Raw genomic sequence first — 7,405 nt, 5'->3', positions numbered from 1 at the left:
CCTGTGTGACATTACGCAGCACTTGAACGAACTTAATCTCAAGATGCAGGGAAGAAACAAGACCGTGTATGAGCTCTACACGGCTGTCAGAATATTCTCTGACAAACTGGATGTACTTGAACGAAGTGTCCGTGGTTCTGATTACCGTTTCTTCCCCACCGTGCAGAAAGTGATGGCGATGCATGCAGACGCTCTCCTGCCCTGTCAATCACAATTCTGTGACGTGCTAATTGAGCTCAAGCAAAACTACACAGCAAGATTCCACGACTTCAAAGACCATAGCAATATTTTTTTACTTGTGAAAAACCCATTCCTGATTGAGGTCAATGAAATGAAGCAAATAAGCGACCAGCTCGGACTTGTGCAGCTTCAAATGGAGTTTGTGGAGTTAAAGAGCTCAGAAGAACTTCAGCGTCAGTTTCGGATTACAGATGTCGTGTACTTTTGGAAACTGGTGGGGCATCTACCAAATATCTCCAGACAAACCCAGCTAGATTTTACTTGGTTTAATATAATTTCTAAAAAGGAAAGAAGAGTAGGCCTACGTTTCATTTGAGTGCCAGACGAACAGGTCCCCCCTCTCCATCCCAGTCATGACTCCGTATGGATTCCCGACCATTTCTGACAGCTTCTTAGCAAGGGGGTGTGTCCCTGTCCCCGGCCCGTGGCACAAACACTCTGCCTGTGTGAGGCTGTGTGTATATTGCAATTAACTTTTTCGGACTCCATATTTATTTATTTTGTTGACGATCTGACTTTCTGAGGCAGCAGCGTTCACATGATGCAACTCTTTGTTATCTTCAAAATGCGTCCACCAAACAATATGATCAACTTGTCTGCACCTCCCCAACAAGAACCAAAATCTCACACGGTGTGAAATGTTTTTTTTAGCTGTTCTGTCGGCATTTCCTGCGATCGTCATCAGGCAGTCAGTCTAAATGAATATTCATACGGGGTGTTTCTTTGACTATTTATAGGCAAATATGGGCGTTACATGAAGTCCGCAAAAGCTGCGCCACATTTCGAATTGATTGTGATTTATAAAGGGGAATCGGTGTAGGACGTGCATGCGCAGTGTTTTATAAATCTAAATATTTTTGTGCGTATTTACTTGCTTTGTCCTACGTACGCCACCTTCCCACATGAATCCTACGCAAAGCTTTATAAATGAGGCCCCTGAACTCAGTTTCACACAAGTCAAGGTTACTGTTGTCAGCAAGCTCTATAAGGAGCTATACAAGATCCTTTGTGAATTGAAGCATATCCAAACAAAAACATTACTTAATGTTATTGTTTGGATATGAGAAACCTAAGCAGGGTTGACTCAAGTGCGCTTAATAGTGGGAAATAAGTATTTGATCCGCTTGCAACTGTCCAGTATATTCTTTTGTTTGAAGACCAAGTGTTGACCAGGAGGCTTCTAGTAAAGTTCAACAGTATTTATTAATATATGATAAGATAAGTCTACAAAGGAAACACAGCTGTGGTCCTTCCCTATGTCACTGACCACAGTCCACATTGAAGTAGGTAATGTGTCTACAGCTGCATGGAAAAGGCCTCGATCTTCTGTTTACATCAAGCATTTCTACTCTCTGGTCCTTCTGGTCTCGTCTTCTCTCATTGGTTGGCCACAGGGGCCAGATCCTGGTGGCCCCTTGTCTTCACATGGGCATATCCCCGTCTCTTCCATTGGCTGACGTCGTCAGAGGTGGGTCCATGGCACGTTCTGCTTCTCATAACGTCTCCGTCGCCATCTGTTGATGTAGTCATGACGCCTATGATATTCCATTATACGATTCTTCAGAGGTTTATTGGTTATTAGACACGTAGTAGTATTAATGCAGCATCAATGAATGAGAGGTACAGGCGGTGTGTTTAGTATGTAATTCCACGCGTTCTTCTCCCTCTACTCACAACTCACGCAGGTGAACAGGAGATTATAACTCCTAAGAGTGCCGCCCATATCCGTGTGACCCAAACAAAATGTATCAACTGTGTAAGTTTCATGGCTTTCATGTTTTGAACTTTCCTGCTGGGCTAAAGGAATACAGGGGATGTCTCTCTGAAGTCTTCCAGGGCTGAAGCAACAGGCTTCGGTTTCAATAATACACTTAAATAAGGCAGATGGGCAAGCTTTTCCTTGGGAGGCCGTTGTATTTATTTGGGACTTAGTTATACAACTTCCTTCATATTACTGCTGCTACTCCCATTCACTTCCAGAAACATGATACACTCGCTCACTCTTGCTCGCTCTGCACATGCCTTATTTATTCTCCGCGTGTTTACGAAGAGCCTTTTCTGTGTCTGGCCCTTTGGCTTTGAAGGATATTATTGATTTATTATTGCTTGCTCATAAATAAATGTGTATGTAAAAAATGCTACCAAAGAGGGTATTAAACTATGAAGAGAAGTGAGCTTCATGATAAAGTTAATGGTGAGCTAAACATAAGAAAGGAACTGCATTCTGTTACTTTATTTACATTGTGCACTAACTATTTCACAATACGGGACAAGGTATGAGCAGCCACAAGCAGGCATGGAGGCCCAGGAGTAGCCTAGAAGGGGATAGCGTTATCAGACACCTGGTACTGCACGTGACAGGAGAGATACAGTGGAGGAAATAAGTATTTGATCCCCTGCCAATTTAGTTAATTGACCCACTTACAAAGAAATAAACAGTCTGTAATTGTTATGGTAAAAAAATTTACATTACAAAAAAGATATAAATTGATTTGCATTTCATTTGGGGAAATAAGTATTTAATCCCCTTGCAACCAACAAGAATTCTTGTGATCATGGTGGAACTAATGTCTAAGGACATCCGGGACAAGATTGTCGACCTGCACAAGGCTGGAATAGGTTACAAATCCACCAGCAAGCAGCTTGGCGAGAGAGAAACAAAAGGTTTGGTTATTAGAAGATGGAAGAAGCACAAAATGACAACCAATCACGCTAAATCTGGGGCCCCACGATCAAAGATCTCACCTCTTGGGGCATCAATGATCATGAAAAAGGTGAGGGGGCAGCCAAGAACTACACAGGAGGGACTTGTTAATGATCTGAAGGCAGCTGGGACCACAGTCACCAAGAAAACTATTCATAACACGCTGTGCTGTATTGGATTAAAATCCTGCAGCGCCCGCATGGGTCCCCTGCTCAAGAAGGTACATGTACAGGCTGTCTGAGGTCTGCCAATGAACATCTGAATGATTTAGAGAAGGCTTATAAGAAAGGTGATGTGGTCAGATGAGACCAAAATCAAAATCTTCGGCATGAACTCGACATGTCGTGTTTGGAGGAAGAGAAATGCTGACTATTACCAGAAGAACACCATCTGTAACGGATCCCCGTATATAACTGGTTTGAGTCTTTACTGCTGGTTCAAATTTACTGTTTTATTTTCTCTTGTTCAATACTACATTCCTTATACTTTCAAACTATCACCACCGTAAGAACTGTTTGGCCTCATACGGGTCCATTAAAACTATAAAATCCTTCTATTTTACACACGTACATCCGTTCGTGACCAGATCATACACTGTACTAAAAAGTTACACGCTAACAAAGTGAAGTATGATTAACATTTTACCTTTACCGTTGTGAAAATAAAAGTCTATAGGAAAATGAATGGCATAAGGCCTGTATAAAATTCTTAAACTAATTCCGTGTTCACAATTATGCAAATAAGTACAAATTAAACTAAAAATGAATTATACCTTCATGGGGTTATTTACACTCCCACCAAATTCTAGTGTTTTTCCAAAATGGAAACATTTAAAACACACAATTTCAACTTATAGGGATAACCCTTCAAATATATATGGCTACACCACACAGAAAACTATATTGCATTTCATAACTGCATAGTGCCTAAACAGCTTCTAGCAATAGAACTAATTTCTGGACAGGGCGCTCCAAAGAGGTCCTGATGGTGCGCTCTCCTTTGTGGTTCAGCTCCTTCTCTCCAAACAAGATTTTGGCCCGTCTCACAAGTCCATCTTTGCCTTGAATGACTTCAGTCACTGTCCCAAGTCTCCATCTGCTTCGTGGTAAAGTGTCCTCAGCGTCCATCACTACATCACCGACCTGTAGGTTCCTTTTAGTGCCATGCCAGCACTGTCTTGCTGTGATGCTGTGAAGGTACTCCTTTTTCCATCTACTCCAAAACTGTTCGGTCAGGTACTGCACCTGGCGCCACCTCTTTCGTCCATAAAGATCCTCTCTTTCAAATTTGCCAGGTGGAGGCAAGGCTGTGGTGGATTTCATAGTGATGAGGTGGTTAGGAGTAAGTGGCTCTAAACTGTTGGGGCTGTTCAGAGCATCAACTGTGAGTGGACGGCTGTTCACAATAGCCATGGTCTCATAAAAGAAGGTGCGCAGTGAAGAATCATTAAGCCTACCAGGGGAGAGTAGCAGAGTGGCGTTGAGAACGCTTCTCACAGTTCTTATTTGTCGTTCCCACACACCCCCTGCATGGCTGGCATGAGGTGCATTCATGACAAAGTCGCACTGCTTTTCTGTGAGAAATGTATTCAGCCTATTCATGTCCAACTCTTGCAATGCAGCATTCAATTCATTTTTTGCATCAATGAAGTTAGTGCCTTGGTCACACTTAATTTGTCGCACTGCACCTCTTAAAGCAATAAAGCATCTCAGTCCATTAATGAATGTGTCTGTGGACATGTCCTCTAACATTTCAATATGAATGGCTCTAGAACAGAAACAGGTGAAGAGCAACCCATACCTTTTTTCTTCTTTTCGCCCTTGCTTAGTCCAAAAAGGACCAAAACAGTCCATCCCACAGTATGTGAATGGTGGGGTGGGTTCTGTTCGTTCGACAGGCAGGTCACTCATCTTTTGGCTTTCAACAGGCCTTCTCAGCCTTCGACATGTCACACAGTGACGGATGTAGGTTGCCACTGCTCTGCTCAGTCCACAGATCCAATAGCCATTGGACCTGATTTCATTGATGGTGAAGCCTTTGCCCTGATGTTTCACTCTTTCATGATGGTGGGCGATGATCAGACTCGTCACGTGATGTCCCTGAGGAATGACTGTTGGGTGCTTGAATGTGTTAGGGAAAGATGAGCGGCTGAGCCTACCTCCCACCTTGAGCACACCCTCTGCATCTAGGAAAACATCGAGGTGATACAGCTTGTTTTGTTTTGGTAGCTGATGTCCTTTGCTTAGTAGCTTTATCTCTTCTCCGTATGTTTGACTTTGCATGTCTTTGATGATGAGCTGCTCTGCACTCTGTCTTTCACTAACTGATGAGAGGTCACATGATTTTACCTTTCTTGCACGCCGTATGAGCCGCGCCACTGCTTTGACTGCCCGAGACCAGCATGAGAACTTATTCAGTCTGTCTACAAGGTCAACTTGTTCTGAGGTCTTTGTCTGAAATGTCTGAGCCTTTCTAACCTCTGGGTCACCGACAGGCAGCTCTGAAGGCACCTCTGTTGGCATTTCGATCTCCCTTTTCCACAGAAAGCAAGGGCCAGTGAACCAATCAGAAGAAAGTAGCTCATCTACTGTTTTCCCTCGAGATGCATAGTCTGCTGGGTTTTCGTCAGTTGGTACATAGAACCATTGCTTGGGGTCTGAGGCATGACGAATTTTCTGCACCCTATTTGCTACAAAGGTGTGAAAGCGGCGAGCATCATTATTTATGTAGCCTAAGACAACTTTCGAATCTGTCCAAAAGAACTCTTCTATTACAGTAGCCTAATTCTTCTTTGAGCATATTGCTCACTGTGACTGAGACAACTGCTGCGGTAAGCTCTAACCTGGGTATAGTTGTGACCTTCTGTGGCGAGATGCGTGCCTTTCCCATGAGAAGAACACAGTGAATGTCTTCTCTTTCGTTCTTCAGTCTTAGGTATGTGCATTGGCCGTAGCCTGTGGTGCTTGCATCTGAGAAGTGATGTAGCTCTGTTTTGATCACTTTTCCAAAGCCAGCTGGCTGGTAGCAGCGAGCTACGCGTATCTTTTCCATCTTAACAAGGTCATCTTGCCATTTCTCCCACCGTGGCTTCAACTGCTCTGGAATTAGGTCATCCCATCCTGTTCCTTGATGGCACATGTCCTGGAGAATTTTCTTTCCGTTAAGAAGGTACGGAGCTACGAAGCCTAGCGGGTCATATATGGAGGCAACAGATGACAGGATGCCGCGCCGTGTTGCGGGCTGGTTCTTTGGTGCGACTTTGAAGGTGAAACAGTCACTCTCGATGCTCCAGTATATTCCTAATGCTCTCTCTAAGGCTGCGTCATTGAATCTGAGATCCTTGCTTTGATGTCTATAGCGTGCTCTGTTGAGGGGATGCTCTGGAGAACAGCACAGCTATTGGACACGAATTTGTGAAGGCGTAAGCCTCTCTTTGCACACAGCTCACGTGCCTCCTTTGCTATCTGAATGGCCCTTTCAACAGACTCAACACTAGTGATGCCATCGTCAACATAAAAGTCTCTGGCAATGAACTGTGATCCTAATGGGTGTGTGTGACTGTGTTCGTTGGCGAGCTGCTTTAGTCCATAATTCGCACATCCTGGTGAAGACACGGCTCCAAACAGATGGACCTTCATCCTGAATTCTTCGGGAGGTGTGCCTACATCGCCGTTCTTCCACCATAAGAAGCGTAGGTAGTCACGGTCCTTCTCTGAGACATGGAACTGGTGGAACATCTTTTCAATGTCACACATCATAGCAATGTGATGCTGGCGGAAACGAATGAGAACACCTGTGAGACTGTTAATCATGTCTGGGCCTGGGAGAAGGTGTTCATTGAGGCTACTTCCCTTGTACTTTGCCGAGCAGTCGTAAACTACTCTCAGCTTTTCAGGCTTTTTGGGGTGATAAACACCATGGTGAGGTATGTACCATTTTTCTCCAGACGTGCCTTCTGCGCTTACCTCTTCTGCGTCACCCCTTTCAATGATGTCTTTCATGTAGTTAATGTAGTCGTTCTTGTAACTTTCATTTGCAATGAACTTCCTTTTCAGGTGACTGAGCCTCACGGCAGCAAGCTGCTTGTTATCAGGTAAGCACGGTCTCTCTCTGAAGGGGAGGGGCATTTCATAATGTCCATGTTCGTTTGTCTTTATGTTTTCCTTTAATTTGTCAAGAAACATCAAATCCTCTTGCGAGACTGTTTTGTCATCACTTTGAATGTCTCTGAAATCAGTCTCCAGAATTCTGATTGCATCCATTGGAGTCACTGCAGGCAGCTCCTTCACAGTTACTCGGTGACAGTGACTGTTTGACATGTGCGAATCAGAGTGAGGTGCAGAAAAGCCAACAATACTCCACCCTAAGTCGGTAAGAATGGCGAAGGGTTCATCATCCTTTCCTGTTATGACCCGTCTCGGTACAAGACTCCTTGGACAATTGTAGCCTATCAGTAGCCCC

The sequence above is a fragment of the Eleginops maclovinus genome, chromosome 21 (assembly GCF_036324505.1).
Source record: "Eleginops maclovinus isolate JMC-PN-2008 ecotype Puerto Natales chromosome 21, JC_Emac_rtc_rv5, whole genome shotgun sequence".
Lineage (NCBI taxonomy): Eukaryota > Metazoa > Chordata > Actinopteri > Perciformes > Eleginopidae > Eleginops > Eleginops maclovinus.
This window is presented reverse-complemented; position numbering follows the sequence as displayed.